Below are 21,640 nucleotides of genomic sequence, written 5' to 3' on the forward strand. Positions count from 1 at the left end.
TTAAAATGTCACTTTAGTTCTGAAATTTTAATTCATAGTTGGCTCTGTGGGTCACATCTGTTGCCTAAATGAGGGCCTGTGAGGCAGAGATACATATTTTTAAAAAGTTGTGTGTGTGTGGGGTGGGGATGAGAAGTGGCACAAACATGGTTAAAACGAAGACCTGAGGAGAACCACAGGCTAACACTGAGAATTGCTGAATAATGTGATGGAGACTCTCTGCTGGACCAAACTTTGATCAGGCTCCTTGGAGACCTTTTCTCCACTACACCTGGACCCTGAGCCTTGTCTCTAATCCCACTCCAGTCCTCGCTGGGCCTGCATAGCTCGGTTAGCAAGAATCCTGCTAAGTCAGTTCAGAGTGACTCTCTACTTGCTGTCAGATCACCCTTGCCTACATTCAGAAGATTCCTGTCAGGTGAGTTAAGAAAGGATTCCACTACCTTTGATTTCTTCTCCTAGTAACTTTCCATCCATCAACCTCCCCATGCCTTTCCTTGGCTGTCAGTCCCTGCTTGTTCTTGTTGTAATCAGAACTAAGGCCTGTTCTATGCTGAGGTCTTGTTCCCCCTACTGCAATAGTTTCTGAATGAAATGTTTTTACCACTCTAACTACTGTCCAGCTCCAGTTTTCTTGAATGAATGTGAGATTGTGACTAGCAACCATCATTTCTTGCCAGCCCAGCTGGTAAATGCTGGGTTGGCAAGCGATCTACTGTGTTCACCATTGGGTGCACTCTTATCTGAATGAATAATTTCAGTAACACCCATAACTGCAACTCGTATGCAACTTAGAATTTCCAAAGGCTTTCACATAGATTTATTTTTCCCCACTTGTGAAGTAGGCAGGGATCTTAGGGGTGAGGACACAGAGGCTCAGAGCAGCTGTCCCCATCGTGGTACACTTGCATGGAGGGTCACTCAGCAAGTGTAGCAGGACTAGATTCAAGGCTTTCAGAGTCCTCACTCAGTGCTCTGAGTTACAAATGCAATTTGAAATGTAAAAGAGGAAAAAGCAGAGTACATCAGAAATGTCCCAGCAGAAAGTGAATTGTTGTAGAGAGGAAGATGGTGACTCTTAAGCAGGACAATGAGAAAAATGGGGTGGTGAATCAATAACTTGCCTTAGGCATTAGAGTAAATAATTATTTATTATTTATTTTTTAAAAGATTTTATTTATATTTTTAGAGAGAGGGGAAGGGAGGGAGAGAAACATCAGTGTGTGGTTGATTTTTACATGGCCCCCACTGGGGACCTGGCCCACAACCCAGGTATGTGCTCTGACTGGGATCCGATCCTGCAACCCTTTGGTTCACAGCCCACGCTTGATCCACTGGGCCACACTGGCCAGGGCAGGATGAATAATTATTTCATGACTATCCTTGAACAATTTACTGCTTTCACATAAATGACTTTAAATTATAATGAAGATACATTACTTAGACACATCAAGAACAAATCTTGGCTGTAAAGCTGATTATAAGTTCAACATGCAGTATACCCACCATTCAACAAAGTCCTTGAAACAGCCACAGTTCTCAGACACTGGGTAGAATGCTGGAGGGACATGATAGACAAGACACAGGCCCTGCTGTCTGAAGCTCTTGGCCAGTTTGCACGAGAGTGACGTGACCAGACATCTAGTTACAGAACAGCGAGGAGAGGCGGGCTCTTCCCGCTTCAGTCAGGGCGTGCTGACTGAACGCCATCCTTGGTCTGCCTAGCTGTGTGCCTGTCTGTGTGGGAGGCTGGACCAGCTGTTCTTGGAGGCTCTTTTCAGTTCTTTTTTTTAATTGAACTGCAAATCCTGTTTTCACAAGGCTGCTGTTTCTATTGCTATGGAAAGGATGCTCATGTATATCGCAAATTCAAAGACAGGACTATAGGACCCAAGAGGAGGAGAAGATGAGCTGTAAAGGGCACAGTTCTCTTCCAAGCCAAGTATCTTTGCTAATGAGCAAGTAGGTTAAAAAGAGAGAGAGAAAAAGAAAAAAAAGAAAAGCAAGAAAGAAGGCAGTCGGCTAGGATAATGGGATGTGTGAGTGAGGTTCTTCAACAGATGCGCCTGCGGTGAGCTCAGTAGATAGGTCTTAGCACCTTTCACCGGAACATTTCTCAAGCCAAGTGCTGCTCCCTGGACAATCCAACAGCTGCGGTCTCCCTTTTTGAGGAAGAAGGAGGCCAGTAGGTCTCTCCCTGGGTAAAGCAGGGCATTTGTTGTCCTTTGCCCCTGGGCCATCTCCTCCCCAGGTGGCAGGTGATGCCCAACTTCATGAGCTACTGAGGTGGCATCAGGACGATGCTGGTGAGATGAGAAACCCCCCTCTTTCTGAAATGTTTTCAGATGGGTCTGGGGTACAATTGTCTAACCACCACTGTGACCTGCTTTCCCCTGTGAGACTGTTTCAGTGCCATTCCCGAAACACCTCTGAACCATCCCTCCCCTGCATTTGCAGGGAAATCCCATGTGGCTTAACTTTCTGTCTGAGGTAGGGTTTCAGAGGGCCCTGCGGACGAAACTCCAAGGTCAGCAGCAGCATTCTCACAGCAAAGCAGCGATCTCCTGTTTGAACGGAGTTGGCTGTGCACTTCAGCCTTCCCCACCCTCTGGCCTGGTCTTTGAGGATGTCATGGTGAAAGTAAAGGAAACTTTGTTTAGTCTGCACCACAGCTTTGAATAGGCCATAAAAACTCCCTAGGCTGTGACCGGCCAGACTTGGAACAGCAGACCTCCGCTCGTCACTTAATGCACCTTCTTTGTCACTTTGTGTTTTGCGCGTTGTCTCTCTCTCTCCCCTGGTGGCCTGTAAATACACACAGCCCCGCCATCTGGAAGTTGCCGTGCTAACGCTGTGCTCTCCAAAGCCCCTCACGTGGGTGGATGAAATCATGGGATGTGCGCCGTTGCTTTTACCTTTAGGGGAGGGGATTAAATAGAGACATTTGGAGATCAAGAAACAAAGTGAAACATTTTGACTATAAATCACCTCTCCTAAACCAACCCCTCTCAAATGCTAGTGGCCTACAAATCGTCATTATGATTTGAATGGTTATAACATAGTCCTTGATTAGAAACATCTTGATTCCTAATAGTGTCTGAGAAAAATCTTAATACCTGAGCATTAAAACAATGTGCTTAAATATAAAGCAGCTGAAAGATTTCCCTATGTGCAAGTCCTCCTTTCACTTAGTTAATCTAGAGTAAATGAAAACCAACATCAACAACAACAAAAACCCCCTAACATTTTCACGGGGCGGGGGCGGGGGACTGGGGGGGAGGAAGGCCAGGAGGAGGATGTTAGTGGATAGAGATGGAGAAGATGGAGAAGGGAAAGGAGGAGAAGGAGAAGAAAGAAAAAAAAAGAGTTTGCTGCTGAGCTGAAAATTCAACTAGAAAGCCAAGGCCCAGCTTGGAGCAGAGTTTTATGGCTGAGTTATAAACTCTGAAAATAGGGCTTTATAATGGAAATGTTGACAGACTCTCTACTATAACTGGGCTAGCGGATGCCCGCTGTAATGTACTGTGTAATTTATAGGAGTCACCTGTTAAGCCATCTGGGAAAGAAAATTTCCCTTCTTTTAAAATGTTAATAACTTGATTAACCTTTTGAACTTCATCATTATTCCAAATGGAGTCTATGGGAGCCAGTTGCTGCTGTACGCCCAATTTGTATTTGCAGATAAAATGTGGGATATAAAAAATATCCATACTGAGAGGCTTTCTCACTCTTACCTTGTAGGAAAATGAGTTGTTAAGGGAGAGGTGGCACCTTGAGGGCTCGGTTTCTGCAAACCAACGCTGCCTGCAGTTCCAGCGAGAAGCGGGGTCTCTTTGTGCCTGAGTCCACTGCACGATTTTCTTCTCTTCTCACCTCCCTCCCCCTGACTGGGTTTTCAGGCAAGAAATCAGGAACTGAGATCTCTCCTGCCTCCCGGGAAAAGAAGTATTATTCACCCTGGGAACCCTGACTCTATAACTGTTTAATGGATTGCTAAATGGCTTGTATATATGGTTTTATGACTTCTGCACTTGTACAGTTAGAGATCCCCGTACAGGAACTGCCCTATTTTCCTGTATTCCACCTTCTTTCATGTTTAGTATGGCTCTCCTTACCTATCAAAACATCCTTATTAAATCTCTTCATTCTCAACATCATTCCTTAAGTGACCAGCTTCCCAGGCTGGACCCCAGCAGCCTGACTCTAATTCTCAGGATCTCTCCACGAGCACTCTGGGACCCTCAGAGAACAGCCCTCACTGACCAAACCTAAGAGGGCCAGAAGCGGAGACTGCTCACTTGGAACTTGCTGGTTTGAGAATATTATTTAAAACACAGGCCAAGGCACTCATATTTTTTCCTTGTTTAATGTCTCCAGACTGACTATTTTACTGTTAATGTAGGTTACGAATGTTTTATGTGAGGCATGTATCTTTGTCTTTAGCATATGGTGTTCTCATGTGATCTTCATTGATTAAATCAGGAGATCTTTTCTGAATTTCTCCCTAGAGCACTGAAGCAGTCACGCCCAAAGTAAGCCAGATAGAAATGATTATTTTGTGTTTTTTAAAAGATTTTATTTATTTATTTTTAGAGAGGGGGGTAGAGAGGGAGAAAGAAAGGAAGAGAAACATCAATGTGTGGTTGCCTCTCACATGGCCCCCAATGGGGACCTGGTCTGCAACCCAGGCATGTGCCCTGACTGGGAATCGAACTGGTGACCCTTTGGTTCTCAGCCAGCGCTCAATCCACTGAGCGACAGCAGCTAAGACAGAAATTATTTTAATAACTGTCACCCTGGAAGAGCCAATCGTATTAAGAGACAGCCCTGCAATTTCCTTCAGTCCTTTGGTCTGAAGGACAATGCTTATCAAAAGGACAAACTACACAAGAAGGCAGTCTGATAGGAGAGTAAATATATGGAGTTCTCTCGCACCTATGATAAGTTTGTCTCTATTTAATTCTTAAGGCAACCAATCATTCTGGTTTTCCCAGACACTCCTGGTTTCAGCACTGTAGTCCCATGTGCCAGGACACCCCTCAGTCCCAGTTGGCCATTTTATTCATACTGAACATTTTTTATTCTGCTCTTAAACTACCTGATTGTAATAGTACAAAAAGAAGATTGACCTGTGAAGACTTAACATAAGGAACCATTTTTTAATTGCTAGAGCATTCACAAAGGATTGGGCTTCCTTCAGAGACAACACGTTGTCACTGGGATGTTCATGCAGAAGTCAAACCTACCTGTGAGTAGGTTCTGGAGGAAGATTCCGATTTTGGCAGAAAAAACAGACTTCATGACCTCAAAGGTTTTTTTCCAACTCTAAATTAAAAAAGAATTCTGGATGGCTTCAAAAGACAGAAACGTGACAGATGCAAGTGACATCAGGGATCTTAAATCCCAGGGTCTTCAGGTTCTCTGTGCAGGGTTTGCATTGTTATATTGATGTGGTTGTGTATCCTATCAGTTCTTCTGAGAGGGTGTGTGTGTAGTGTGATCCTATTTTGTAACACGGAGTATATACTTTTATTCCGATGGCCTCTTCTGTGATGTTCAAACTCTCACCCCTTCGTTGGATGGCGCCTGTGCTCTTCATTGGAATATGATGCTCATTAATGCCTTGACCATTTCTCCACTGGAACACGGCTCCTGCTTGCAGTTTGATGTCATCCACCCTTCACACTCTCCGACACTCATATACATTTCACAGTTGTGTCAAGAGAGACCTCAAGATGTTGAGAGGAAACATTTGCCAAGGCTACAGTGAGATCCTGTGGCACAGCCAAGAATGGAAAAAGTCAAAAGTCTGGCTCCGACTCCCTTTTCTAATGACTAGACACCACTCCCTCATTGGAACACATTTGATTTTAGTGCCTTAGAGGGGCAAGAAAGCTGGCAGGCTTACAAAACCGAGCAACGTTCTTCCTGAGGCGGCAGCATAGCCTTCCCTGCCACCGTGTTCGGGGAGCTGGTGACCTTACGTGACAAAATCCCCTCTTCTCCTTTTTCTTTTCTCTCCATGCCTCTTCCTCCCTGACTCCCTCCTGAATTTGCTAAATGAAAGTTTATTCTGATACTAGTTATTTAAGAGCAACAGAAATTTCTGAAGTACATAAAAATGTTTACAAGAACATAAAATGGCACAGAATCTAGTTTAGGAGGTAATTCTGGGAGCTCACGTCTCCTTGATGTTGCTATGGAGATCACAGAAAAGAGGATCTGGAAACAAAGCACTTTTATTCTCTCTGTGTCTAAGGTGGGCTTGCCCTCTCTGGATTGCGGGAGAAACCCCTTCCTTTCCAAACTTTCGGAACTTCATCCTTTCCTTTTTTTCTCTTTGTCACCCTTTGTCTTTCTACCCCAGATAGTTGGGTTTTCTTTGATGTTATTGTAAGCTCTTTCGTTTATTCAGTAAGCATTTATTGAACACCTACTACATCCTGTGCATCGTGCTGGCCTCAGAAAGTAAAATCAGTCACTTTTCTATTGTATCCTTGATGAGCTCACTTTGTATATGATGGTGGTGAGAGAGAAATAGAAAAACCTCTCCAAACAACTAACAGTAATATAATTTGGTAAGTGTTCAAAGATCTAAACTGAAAGACATTGAGACTTTTCTAGAACAAGCAGAGAGGCAACTGTTGTTTGCCCATTAGCACAATGTACTTGTTTTTTAACATGTTTGCCCTGATGCTATGAACTTAACTATGTGGCAAATAAGGTCATCCAAGTTCATGTCTGCCCTTTAATAAACCAGATCACCGGAACACTTGTACTGGGCTGTGTCAGTATGGCTTTCTTCAGACCTGGTTTCTGACCCTTGCTGGGGTGTAATGCCATAAGGGTTTTCTCTATCATGACCCATGAGAAAAATATTTTCCCAAGCTCATGACTAGAAATATTTACACGCTTTTGGAGAATTGATATCTTTTTGGCTCATGGAGGTTGTGGGCCTTTAACTGATGGTATGTTCCTTTCTGAGCTATGTCTTGACAGTCATGTAGTTCAATCCCTCACACCCAGTACTTATATCCCCTCAACTAGAGGTTTAATCCAGTGTTTTTCAACCTTTTAGACTTTAGCCCACCTGAAACACATTTTGCACTGTGACCTAGTGCACACATGTGTGTGTACATTTGTGCACACACACATGTGTGCACACACATGTAATTAAAGGTGCACAAAACAAATTTCTATTGCAGTGCCCTATATTTTTATTCTCTTCTGTTCCACTCCATCCTGCTTATTCCATGCCATTCCATTTTATTCAATGTTTGAAAAATGTTAATACCATGTCACTAAGTTGATTTCATAATTCTTTAAAATAAATTTTTATTTATTATTAAAGCGGGGAAGGGAGGGAGAAAGAGAGCGAGAAAGAAAAGTTAACGTGTGAGAGAGACATTGATAGGCTGCCTCTTGTACATGCTCTGACTGGGGACTAAACCTGCAACCCAGGCCTGTGCCCTGACCGGGAATTGAACCTGCAGCCTTTCACTTTGCAGGACAACGTCCACACTGGTCAGGGTTGATTTCGTAACTCTTTAGTGAGTTGTGAGCCTGGGTTTAGGAAACACTGATTCAACCCCTTCCTTGGACACATCCAGCTGCAGACAACTCGCTACCTCCTGGGGAAGCCTATTTTATTGTTGGGGAATTTGGAGTTGCTCCTTCAGTGAACTGAAAACTGCCTCCTTGGGACATCTTGCCCAGTATCTTGTTAGGTCTATCTTTCAGTTTCATGCAAAATAGCCCAGTCCTTCTTATTCCTGACCATCCTTCCAATATTTGGAGAAAATGTGTTCCCCTGAAAACTCCTCACCCATTTACATTTGATGGTGGCTCCAGCAAGGGGCTCGGTGGCCAGACATCAATAGCTGAAGAAAAGCGTTAGGCCAAGGCAATTAGAAGTGTTCCCTGAAGCATTTGAGTAATTTGAAGTAAAGGGTTGCTTTTTAAAAATGTGCTCAATTTGACTGAACAATTGCCCCAATTCCCTACTTTACTCCAGCTGTGGAAAACCTGGCCCAACTTCTGCTACATATTGATTTTGCTCAAAGGTGGCAAGTGACAACACAGCCATTACATAAATGACATGAGAAAACAGCCTTCTTCCCCCAAGGTATTTAGCACACTCCACAGATGGCGACGACCTAATTCAGTCCAAAGAAGAAACAAGTGAAATCATTCACTCAATTACTTTCATTGGGTAGAGGCAGTGTGGCTCTCTCGGCTCTCCCAGAAGAAAAAAAAACCCTTCCTGAAACTGCCATGCACGGGCAATTTCATTACAACAGAGTTCCAGTCACCTCTTGTTTTCTTAAACTTGTATTATTGAAAGATTAGTCTTCTGTTTATGGTTACATTGCCAAGTATCCAAAGCAGAACTTGCTCCTTCATTCGGAGTTAATCGAACTGAAATGGACATGTGGCATTACCAAGGCCCATGGCCCTATGAGATCAGAAGAATTACTCAATCTGTACCACTTAGGGTAGAAGTTTTTGAAAGAAGTTAGGATAAATTGACAAAGATTGCTTACCTCAGATTACAGAGTTCAAAATGCAGTTCATAAAGACTTTATAATTACATGTTGTAATGGGAAAGATTACAATGTTGTATGGCTGGATAGTAGGACTCACTCAAGTGATGGCTAAAGCCAATGTCGTGAGGTGATCTACTCACTTTGTTCTGAATTCCTGTATACAGAAGTAAGGAGCAAATCTGCATGCTTGAAGGAAAGTCTTGGAGAGAATGATTCTAGACTGATGGCAAATTTTCTAAAATATGTTGGTATTGAGAGAACCATTCTTGTCTTACACAATTCTTTAGCTGGATTCCATAGAACTTTAACCGACGCTCCAGACTGAACTATGGATATTTAATCAAACAGATGAGAATGAACTCAGGTAAGAATTAGTGTATATTTTCTGTGTTTGTAAAATTTCAGCTTTGAGATAGTTTTTTGGTATTTTCAGATGGCTTCATTTTAATGTGGTTCATTCTGAAAACATACTGGAAGAGCAAATATCTCACACACAGTATTTTCTGTCTTAGTCATTCTATGTTTCTCTTTCCCTTTCTTGTTTGTATCATATTTTAGTCTTTCTCAGTTTAGTCTATCCATAGCTAAGGTTTCTTATATTTAATCTTTTATGAATTCAAATTTAAGCATTTCAACTTGCAGCTTTTGTGTGTAGTGGCAATCAAGAGCCTCACCAAAGTCTTGGTTGAGTTCTAAGTCCTTTGCCAACAGTATGCCAAGGAAAGGGAGAAAAGGCGGTAAGTGGGATAAAAATAAAAATCTGTGTACTTTCCCATGGCATTACTTATCAGAAGGGAATGGTGTTTCTGGTTTGGGAAGACATGACTTTCTTAGAAGAGGAGGCACTGCTGTCTGAACATACAAGGGAACCTCACTTGGGTGGCATTTTCTGTACACATGAAGGACAAAACCACGTGGTGGCTTGAGAAGGGTGATGAATACCACCAGCTTCTTCTTCACTAGCCTCTTTCATTCCACCCTTCATCTTGCTTTTAAAATGGCTGGGAAAAAAAAAGATTTGGACAATCTCATTGTAGGGCAGGGGTGTCAAACTCATTTTCACCAGGGGCCACATCAGCCTCTCAGCTGCCTTCAAAGGGCCGAATGTAATTTTAGGACTGTATAAACGTAATTACTCCTTTACAGTTAAGCGAGAGCTTGGTGCTGCCGCCAGGTAGAAAGAAGGTGCTGGCCAGATAAAACGAGGTGGAGGGCCGGATTTGGCCCATGGGTGGGCCTTGTGTTTGCCACCTGTGTTGTAGGGGTTGCAAGATTCTGAACTGAAGGTTGAAAGTATCCTGCAGATGGACTGTGTTTGGCCCAAGCAACTGTTTAAAAATAAAAACACTGATTCATGATATAAATTTTCAGAAAAATAGGAATAGAGGGAAACTCCCTCAACTTCACGAAGAGCATGAACAAAAACCTACAGCTAACATTATACTTAATGGTGAAAGACGAAATGCTTTGTTCCTCAGATCAGGAGTAGGGTAAGGATATGTCCGCTCCTACCACTCTCATTCAACAGAGTGCTGGGAGTTCTGGCTAGTGCAATAAGTCAAGAAAATTTAAAAAAAAAGCACACCTATTGCAAAAGAAGAAATAACACTGTCCCTATTTGCAGATGACGTGATTGTCTATGTAGAAAATCCAAAGGAATCCACCAAAAACCTCCTAATACTAAGTTTAGTAAGGCCATAGGGAACAAAATCAACATACAAAAATCAAATTTATTTTAACACAGTAGCAATGAACATGTGGCCACTACAATACAATGAAAAGTACTATGCCATCTACGATTGCTAAAAAATACTTTAGTGTAATCTAAGAAAACATAAACAGGATTTATAGGTTGAAAATTACAAAACATTAATGAAAGATAAAATGAACATCTAAATAAATAGAGACACAGTGTGTTCATGGATTGGAAGACCAAATAAACCAAAGATGTCAGTTTCCCCCCAACTGGCATACAGTTTTAATGCAATTTAAAATTCCAGCATAATTACTTGCAGATGTAGAAAAGACTATTCTTAAATGTTATGGAAAAGCAAAGGGACTAGAATAGTTTATATTCGTTGAAAAGGAGAATACAGTGAGAGGAATCAGTTTGCCTAATTTTAAGAATCATGGTATAGTTACAGTATTCAAGACTGTGTAGTATAGGAAATGGATAGGTAAATTGATAAATGGAATAAGATAGAGAACCTCAGAATTGATCCACATAAATATTCCCAACTAACTTTTGATAAAAGTGTGAAAGCAAATGGTGCCAGAGCAAGTAGACATCGACTCAAAAATGTTAATCTCACCTTGGACCTCACATTTTATACCAAAACAAACTCAGAAAGGCTTAAGTGTAATATATAGACCTATAATAACCTTATAAAGAGTATAGGAGAAAATCTCTGGGAACTAGAGCTAGGCAAATAGTTTTTAGACTTGATAGTGAAAGCATGACTCATAATGGGTAAATTGAATAAACTGAACTTCATCAAAATTAAAACTTGTGTTCTTTGAAAGACTCTTAAGAGGATGAAAAACAAGCTAAAAAGTAGTACCTAGAATAGAAAAAGAAATCTCAGAACTCAACAGTAAAAAAAACAAAACAAAAACAAAAAAGCAATGCTCCCTCTCCCAATAATCCAACTGTAAATTAAGCAAAAGACATAGACATTGACCAAATATATTTTTGTATTACATATAAAAATCTCTATCTCTATCTCTATCTCTATCTCTATCTCTATCTCTATCTATCTATCATCTATCTATCCACATACATAGTCATGTACTGCATAACAATGTTTTGGTCAATGACAGACTGCATGTATGACAGTGGCCTCATAAGATTACAATTGAGCTGAAACACTCCTATTGCATAGTGTCATTGTAGTGCAACACATTACTCATGTGTTTGTGGTGATGCTGGTGTAAACAACCCTACTGTTCTGCCAATTATATAAAAGTATTGTACACAAAATTATGCATAATGCATAATTCTTGATAGTCATAATAATGACTGTGTCACTGGGTGTGCATTTACTATACTTACTACTATTTTAGAGTTTGCTTTTTTTACTTATAAAAATATTTGTTGTAAAACAATATGCTGTGTTGCTCTGCATCATTTTCTTTTGTGCTTGGTTTAGTTTTGTGTCACCTTATAAACTTAGTGCAGCCGAAGTTTACAGTATTTATAAAGTCGACAGCAGTGTACAGTAATGTTCTAGACCTTCACATTTACTCACCACTCACTTATCCAGAGAGACTTCCAGTTCTGCAAACTCCATTCATGGTAAGTGCCCCATACAGGTTACCACATTTATCTCCCACACCATATTTTTACTGTTAATTTTCTGTTTTTTGATACATGAATAACTTACTTGGCTATTAAATACTTGGCCATTATGAATAAAGCTGCTATTAACATTCATGTACAAAGTTATTGTCTATAATATTCAGTACGGTAACATGCTGTACAGGTTTGTAGTCTAGGAGCAGTAGGCTATACCTGTAGACCAGGTGTGTAGTATGCTATACCATCAAGGTTTGTTAAGTGCTCTGTATAATGTTCTCACAACAACAAAATCACCTAAAGACACATTTCTCAGAATGCATTCCCATCATTAAACAGTACATGGCCACACAGATGACAAAGAAACACACTGAAAAATGCTCAAAGTATTAACCATTAGGGAAATGCAAGTTAAAACTCAATGAGATGTCACTAAATACCTGTCCTAATGGCTAAAATAAAAAATGGTGACATCAAATAGTGAGAAGAATACAGAGAAACTGGATCAATTATAAACTGGGACAGTAAAATAGTACAAGCATTCTGGAAAACAGTTTGGAAGTTTCTTAAACATGTAAACATGCAACTGCCATATGACCCAGCAACTGCATCGCTGGGCATTTATTCCAGAGAAACAAACACTTTGGATCATACAAAACCTCTACATGAATGTTCACAGATGCTTTCTTCATAATAGCCAAAATTTTGAAACCATATAGATATCTTTAAATGAGTGAATGGCTAACAACTATGGTATATCCATATCATGAAATACTATTCAGCAATAAAAAGGAACAAAATATTGTTAAATGCAACAATCTGGATGAATCTCCAGAGAATAATCTAGAGTGAAAAAAATTTAAAAGCTTACACACTGCGATTTTATTTCTATAACATTTGTGAAATGACAAAAATATAGACATGGAGAACAGATTAGGGGTTGTCAGAAATGCAGAAGAGGGTGGGAGCGGGAAGCTGGTGTGACTGTAAGAGGTGACATGAAGGAACTCTGTGGTGATGGATATATTCCGTATCTTCACTGTATGAACCCCAACATCCTGGTTGCGATGTTATACTATAGTTTTTCCAGATGTTATCTTTGTGGGAACCTAGGTAAGGGGGGCACACAGGATCATTCTCTCATTTATTATAGCTGTGAATGAGTGTATAATTATCTCAAAAGAAGATTTTAGATGTAGTCTTCAATTCACCAGAGCCACTACTATTTTCATTTAGTTCATTAAATTAAATTAGCTCCCACTAATTTCTATTTAGTTTTAACTGTTTTCAGCTTAATTTCAAACCTAATAGTTTGCACAGTTTTGTTATCTGTTTGGGACCTACAGGCAAGAGAGAGAAAGAACAAGAAAGAGAATGAGATCTTGCTAACAAACTCTACAGAAGAAATGTCACGTGGTGTTTCTCTATTGGGGACTGATGGATCGGGTGGGTTTTAGCATTGAGGGACATTGTATTCCCATACTAGTTCAGAGACCCATCACAATAAATTATGCTATCAGGATGTCTGCGCATCTCTCTACTCCATTACATTCCTTGAGAGCGGACACCATTACTCGTTTGTTCTCTACACTCCTTTCCCCTCACCCTTCCCCTCTCCACCTAGCAGAGAGGCATGATTCACCATTTAATAAGGGAGAGAATAGATTCTGAGTTGACTAGTAACACAGCGTGATCACAATGCTAACCACAAGTGCCCAGAATCTGGTAACTACCTTTCTAACCTTGATTTACAGGACTTCCCTCCAGGTGCCTAATGACTTAGCGAACCCAAATCACTCCAGGCTGTGTATGTGTTGGGAGTTTTCTCAATTCAGTGCTTCTGCCTGCATTGTATCCTTTGTCTGATGTTCCCTCCTTCATCCCCACGGGTCCTACTCCATTGATCTTTCACTGTTCAGTTTAAAGGATGCTTTTTCCAAGAGGTCTTCCATGCTGCAAATACTACTTCACAATTTGTATCCCTTGTCATTTTCAACCTCATAGGAGTATTGGGCTCACCCTGTGCTACTGTAAACACTTGGGGGGTGAATGGTCTTGATCCTTCAGGGGTGTCCAAACATTTGGCATCTCTGGGCCACACGGGAAGAAGCAGAGTTGTCTTGGGCTACACATTAAATACACAAACACTAAGGAAAACTGATGAGCAAAAAAAAAAAGTTTTAAGTAAATTGGCAATTTTGTGTAGGGCTGCATTCATATACATCCTGGGCCTCATGTGGCCTGTGGGTGACGGATTGGACACTCCTGTTAGATCCTCCCACAGAAATGGGTTCAGTGTGCTGCCCATAGCAGATCCCATAAATGTACACTGAAAGAGAAAACAAAAGAAAGGGAAGTAGAATGCCCAGTCTAGCATAATGGAAGCTCTTAAGGTAGCCCAATAAAAATGAGAGGAAGCTAGAAAGGAAATCTGAGAGTGGATCAGAAGTAATAGCAGATAATGTTAAAATGTTGCAAGGCTGATTTTACGTGGCATTGGTGGAGATTAGGCTGCTCACCACAGCCAGTTTCACTGTAAATCATGTATCAGACCTTGTAGAAATGCCAAGATAGTAGAAGTCTTCTTAAAACGCAGAGCTCCAAGACACGCTCAACTTGAAACATTGTTTATTTTCTTCATTAGGAGCTAAAGGGAAGCAAGTCGAAGGCAGCGGGTAGCAATTACCTAATATCTTTGCAGAAAGAGAGATTTTTCAAAATGCACTTTTCTCACTAATCCTTGAGGGGAAATGAGGTTTATTTATGGTGTCAGAAGAGAACAAGGCATAATAGTAAAAGATTTTATATGACTTCATGTTTTTAGGAAAGTCATTTGTTTACAAATCCAACTTAATCAAACCCAAAGGTATTTAATATAGTCCAGATTTGAATGTCACCTGGTTTTGCACCCAAATTTCAGACTAGAGGAAGTAATTATGATAGAGTGTAAATGTTAATATAAAAAGATATAGATTGTAAGTATTTCCTTACTGAGATGAAGATCTTAGGCATAGACCATCCTATAGTCAAGGGAAAGAATGGGATAATTAAGCACATTTTCCCCCTCTCTTCCTTTAACTGCAATTGGACGGGGCTGTCTAAAGCTACTTAACTGTTTTGATTGATAATTCAGGATAACAGTCTTTTGATAAAGAAATAATTTTGTAAATAAAGCAAACATGTGCTGAAGTCCAGTTATATGAAAGTTTTGGCTAGCTTTTTTTCTCTTTCATTTGCTTACCCATCTTTACAGAGAATCTCTAGTCATTAAAAATGACATCTCATATTTGGCCAAAACTTTGTACTTTTTAAGATATATTTGCATAGTCTAACTTATTTGATGCTCCTTACAATAATCTGTGATTAAAGTGGGGATTATTATTTTTATTTTACTCAAAGAGCAAATGAATATTCCAAGAAAAGAAAACCCCTGAAAATAATACATTAGATTTTGGAGCCGGAAAGCACCTCACGAAATTATATCTGTGGAAGCGTTATCATAAGTAGTATAGCGTAGTTGATCCTGCAGTCTTTTGGTCTAAATTGTGAAGAATTACTCTTGTATTTTGTAGATAAGGCACCTGAAGTCTGACCAGTTTGTGTCTTGGCCAAGGTCACATGGCCAGTATGCTGTAAGAGCAGCATACACACTGGACAGTGGACAAGAGAGCTGCTCCCAGATTTTACTCAGCATCAGGTAAGGTCTGGCTGTAGGATGTGTGGACTCACCTGTGCATCACAACTTGCTACCTGAATCTGTGGGAAGATGTGACATGAAAGAAAGCACTTTGACCCTAAAGGCAAAGAGCAAGAACTTTGGCTGTCAGAAAAGTGGTGAAATTTTATGGTGAGAGGAATGCCATGCACAAAGGCAGGTGGCAACGCTTTGCATGAGACCCCAAGGCAGGTGAGCCACTGGATAACTCATTCGGTAAACAGCTGACTCTATTGAAGACACCAGCTTCTTCAGTGAGAATTCTCGGAGTGCTGATGAAGCTACCACAACTCATGGGGGGGCAGAGGCTGGAGAAGAGCTGGCACAACCAGCTTAAGTATAAAAGGGGTAAAAAGGTGCATTATCTCAGAGCAAAAGTACCTTCCTTTGAAAATGGAACACCCAGTGCTGTTTTGGTTCCCAGTCAGGGCACATGGGAGAGGTTGCCAGTCAAGGTGCACACAAGAGGCAAAGGATTGATGCTTCTCTCTCACATCAATGTTTTTCTCCCTCACTCTCTTTCCCTCCCTTCCCCTCTCTCTAAAATCAATAAGCATCTCTTCAGGTGAAGATAACAAAGAAAAGAAAGAAAATGGAGCAACCAGGATGGCCCATTTCTTCAGTGAATTTAAATCCTATTTAAAGACAGAATCATCTAGTCAGAATGCAGGCGGGGTTTCCTTTATACCGTGGTAACTATGTCAGCAATGTTGGAAGGAGTTACTTTATTCTTTGGACTAGGTAAGCCCTTTCAGTGGTCCTTTCTCAATTCTAAGCTATAGTTTTTGGAATCACTCAACAGAAAGCTTTTCTAGGAATTGTGGTCAACTGCATTATAGTAGGTTTCTTATTATTCTTCTATCCTGATTATTGTTTTAATAACAATAAAGCGGAAGACTAATTTCACAGGCTGTTTATTTGTGCTTTGTTCATACCCTGGCATGAAGAAAGTAACTAGACCTTTACAGTCCCTCATCTCAGGGACCTCAGGAGTTGCCTGAAGACCCCTCTGTGAAGGGCTGAGGCTGCATCCTTTCAGAGAGGGAGAGAAACGTGCTGGCAGGTGGAGATGGCAGGCGACTTGGGGAAGGGGAACTATTCCCGAAGCTGGGAATGGGTGCAAGCCCGCGGGTTCCTGGCTTGTCACAGTGCTACAGGACCCTGGAAGAGAAAGGTCCACCTGGGCAGCTTGGCCTGCAGATGCCAACACTCCCGGCTGGGGGAAACCCCATGTCCCTGATGGATATGAAAGTGCAGAGCTTCCTTTCTCCACGGGGGCCACCGGGACTTGAATCTTAGGCATATTCATCATGAGTGGTGTGGACTGAAGGTGAGAGAGCTTTCTTCAAATGTGAGGGCAGAGGAAGTCCCTCAGTGCCTTTGAATGATCTTGAGGGCAGTGGAAGGGAACAAACTGTAACAGTTTCTTATTGTTAAGTGGCATCTGGTGCAGCCTAATTCTGATTCAGAGAAAGAGATGCGACATCAAATCTTTCACAATAAAAAGTGTTGCTGTAAAGTAGTCAGTTGAAGTGCTGGGGTGCGCTAGAAGCTAGCAAGATGATTGGATAGAGAAAAATGCTCTCAGCCACCCTTACTGGATTGGGGTGGGAGCAGGGGAAGTCAGGTACCTGCACCATAGAAGTCAAAATGGTCCAGGGGGAGGGGCTGGACCACAGAGGCCTGTCAGTCTAGCCTGGGGAAGAAGGGATTGGTTAGGAGATGGAGCCACTTGAAACACACAGAAGTTTGGGAAGTTGATGGGTCATTTTGAGAAAGCACCTGGTCCCTCCACACCCCGAGCTAATATAACCCCAGGGGAACAAAGAGGCTCTGTTGCTTGCTCATGGCCTGCACTCGCATGGTGCACTCACCTGTTCTCTCCATGGCCATGTGGCCTTAGTAGCTATGTGGCCATGGCCTCTAGGACGGTGTCTTTCTCTCTTGCCCACCAGGTGATGCACTTGCTGGTGCATTTGCATACTCTTTCACCCGGGGTTATGTAACCATGTGGCCCTGGCAGTCACATGGGCCCTGGCCATGCAGGCTCCAGGAGGGGGCCTGAAATGGACAGCAGCTGGGAACAAGCTAAGCTGCCTGGATGGGGACTAAGACCACTTAGTAGCTGCCTGTGGGCTCCAAATGACTGTACTTTAAAATGGAGCAGCAACTTTGGACACTGGCTTTTGTCTTGGGCTTGCTGGGTATGGTTGGACTTTTTCCATGGCAGAAAGAAGAGATGGTCATTGAGACGGGAGTCTGCCAGATCACACAGCACCTGAATACAACCTCTGTCCATCTGTACCAGCATATGCCTCATGAGTTTGGCTTCTATGGCAGCAGGCAGCCAAACCTCCAGTCTGTTCAGTTACAAGATCACAATATCTGTACATTCAGGCCTGCTATCTCCTTATGTCCTAACAACCGTGTAAAGGGGTTAATATAGTTATATCCATTTTGTAAATAATTTTTCCAAGATTCCAGAGCTGGTAACTGGCAAGGCAGCTCTCACCACTGCCACTCTCAGGAGGGGCTCCCCTACTTCATGTCTAAGTGTTGCATTCACTTGTCTCACCTTTACAACTGAGGCAATCATTTCATAAGCATTCCCTGAGGAACTACAACACACTGGGTACTGTATAAGGCACAGGGATCCCAAATCCAATAAGACAGAGTCCCTACCCACAAGGAACCTTAGCCTTGAAGAGCACAGCTCCTGGAAGGGATGGGGCTGTGGCGTGGGCACCTGGGAGCCGAGGCTGCAAGGCTGCATGGGAGCCGGGAACCAGACGGTGAATGAATGTGCTCCAAGCTTTTACTCCAGGGACAGTGAAAGCCATTTTAAGAGTTTGACTTTTAAATTTCTTTTTAAATTTACACAAGTCATTGGATTGTTAATTAATAAGCCAACTCAACAAGTATTTCTAAGTGCCAAGCTCTAAGTGGCTGTGGGGACATGGTGGTGACCAAGATGGATATGAGTCTCTGTCCTCACAAAATTTGTATTCTGGTTGCAAAGAGATGAATGAAAACACACGTTTGAAATAAACATAAGAAATCAGCTATGAACTGTGATGATGGTGTGCCATGCAGAAAATAAACAGGGTCCTGGGGTAAAGAGAGACGAAGGTGAAACCATCAGAGGTGTGTAAAGAAAGAAGAATCTCTTCTTTCAGCCCCCGCCTTCGCCCCTCCCTCCGTGGTCCATATCCTTTCACATCTTTATTCTACACAAGTAAACTCTAAACTCTAAATATATATGACTGCTTAAGTTTTACAAATATAAGTTTATGATGCACATTACTTTGTGATCTGCTTTTTCATAAACTCAGCAATACAAGTGGATACCTTTCCATGACAACCCATGTAGATCTGCAGAATACTCTGAAACTGCTGCATAGTGTTGTTGCCTCACGTGCATGCACTTTGGTTCTGTCTCTATTGCCTGCCATTCAGGTTGTTTCTAGGTTTTTATTTTCTGTTAAAAACAGTGCTTTTTTAAAAGTTTATTTTAATTTTAATTTTATTTTTAAAGATTTAAAAAATATTGTGCTATTTTTATTTATTTAATTTTTTAGATTTTATTTATTTTTAGAGAGGGAAGGAAGGGAGATAGAGAGAGGGAGAGAGAAACATCAGTGTGTGGTTGCTGGGGATCATGGCCTGCAACCCAGGCATGTACCCTGACTGGGAATCGAACCTGCGACACTTTGGTTCACAGCCCGTGCTCAATCCACTGAGCTACGCCAGCCAGGGCCCAAAAGTTTTTTAAAAATTTTATTTTACCCCCTGCTGGTATAGCTCAGTGGATTGAGCGTGGGCTGTGAACCAAAGTGTCGCAGATTCGATTCCCAGTCAGGGTACATGCCTGGGTTGCAGGCCATGATCCCCAGCAACCACACATTGATGTTTCTCTCTCTCTTTCTATCTCCCTTCCTTCTCTCTCTAAAAATAAATAAATTAAAAAATCTTTTAAAAATTTTATTTTAATTGTTGTTCAAGTACAATTTTCACTTTAATAAAGATTCTTATGCTGATACTCTTTTACATATTGGTGGGGTTTGTTTCCTTCTGGTTGAGAAGAGTCCCAGCTGGGATAGCTGGCCCTGCAGTTTCATTCCTTTTTAAATTTTGGTACATGCTGGCCGACGGCTCTTTGTAAAGATTGTGGCAATATGTAAAAATGCGTAAGTCTACAGGCCCTCTCAGCCCTAGATGGTCTCAATTTCCTTAATTTTTGTCAGCATTAGAGGTGAAGAAATAGAATCTCATTATCTTTTTGGTTTGCATTTACTTGACACCAGAAGCTCATGAGCCTTTTAATAGTTTTATTGATCATTTCATTTTCTAATAGATGGATTGCTTGCTTATAGCCTTTGCCCATTTTTTTCTGTTGTATTGTTTGTCTTCTCATCAATAGATATACACTCTTTGTATATTAGGGGAATTAACTCTTTCTCATATGTGCTGCACATATTTGCACCATTTTATTTTTTGCCTTTTAACTTTGTTTCTGGCGTCATCGAAGGGTTCGAAGCAGGGGAGTGACCAGACTGTATTGCATTCAGAAAGCTCATTCCTCCAGCACAGGGAGGGAAGACACAAGACTGGCAGCAGGGCGACCCCTGGCAATTGGCCGGTGATTACACGGCTCTGGGAAACTGATGGTGAGGGACTGAGTCAAGTCAGTAGTTGTGGGGAAGGACAGGTCAAATAGATTTGAAACAATAAAAGAACAAAACATATGTGAAACTCTGCCTCATTGGCTGGTGTGGCAGGGGAAATTGAGGTTCATGTTCAGGTGTTGGAGGTGGGTGTGTGGGAAAGTATTGGTGGCATTTACTGAGAGGACTTGGGGCCTATGTGAGAGTAGAGGTATTGACTCTGGATTCAGGTAAAAGTTTGGGGTGTCTAAGGGATGTCCAGGTGGAGAGATGGACCTGGGGTTTTGCCTGCAGGAGAATGGTCTGTGTTGAGGAGCAGGTGACATGATTTGGCTGCACACATATGGTGACTGAGTACAGACATGGGAGTGAAGGGAGATGCTCTGGGTGAATGAGGACTTTGCAGTGCATAGAGATCTGAGGAGGAAGCTCATGGAACATTTCACATTTGAAAGGTTTATGGAGAAAAAGAGCTGGCAATGAAAGCTTTGTTCACCCTGAGGCTCCAGAAGCCAGTCTGCACATATCAGGGACAGAGGGGCCCTCTGGGGCTGCTTCTTGCCCTTGGTGGGGGTGTCTCCAGTCTGAGAAGAGGGTTCTAATGGTAGTCACACTTCCTCCTCTTGCATACAATTCTCTGCCTTCTCCCCTTCCCAGAGGGCAGCCAAGGCAGAATCCCATGCAGAGATCATCACGCGTTCTCCCATGGAAGGATGCAGGCTTGCAGTCTCACTGTGGCCACTTCTTTGCTTCTGCCTGGCTTCCAGCCGGGAGAACAACACATCCCGCCTCATCCCACTTCCTTCACATTCTCCAGAGTCCCAGGTCTCTCTCTGACCTCCACTGCAGAATTCAGCTTACTATCTCAATGAAAGGTGGTAGAATCTTTCACTAGCTCACTACAGCTTAATTTATGCCAAGGAAGTGAAATAAAGTCTCCTTAACAAAGTTCCAGTGAATGAGCTCACTCCACATTTGGTTTTTGATTTAAAAGACCACTCTGAGATCTGGCTTGTCCTCCAAATACCAGAAAACTGGCTCCTACCCATGTGGAAATATTTGTTGTGTAAACTAGATTCATCTACAGCAATTTAAAAATTACTTACACCCAATTCTTGTCCAATGGGATTAAAGGAGTTCCAGGTAACACAGAGAGAGAAAACTTGGGTGTTTGTCTCAGTTGATGGTGACATGGTTTACAGAAGGACTTGTGAATGTAGACATGATCTAAGAAGCCAGCATTTATGGAAGAACACCACACACTATGTAAAACACCTGGTCCCTTAAACAGGAACCTGATACTTTCTCATTTATCCAAATGTGCCTTGGCGATTAACTCATAGTCTCTGGCTCAGTGGCTGTTTGTCTCTTCACTTTGATGCATTGTAAGTTTGGCACAAATCTAGGGCCATCCATAGTT

The sequence above is a fragment of the Phyllostomus discolor genome, chromosome 7 (assembly GCF_004126475.2).
Source record: "Phyllostomus discolor isolate MPI-MPIP mPhyDis1 chromosome 7, mPhyDis1.pri.v3, whole genome shotgun sequence".
Lineage (NCBI taxonomy): Eukaryota > Metazoa > Chordata > Mammalia > Chiroptera > Phyllostomidae > Phyllostomus > Phyllostomus discolor.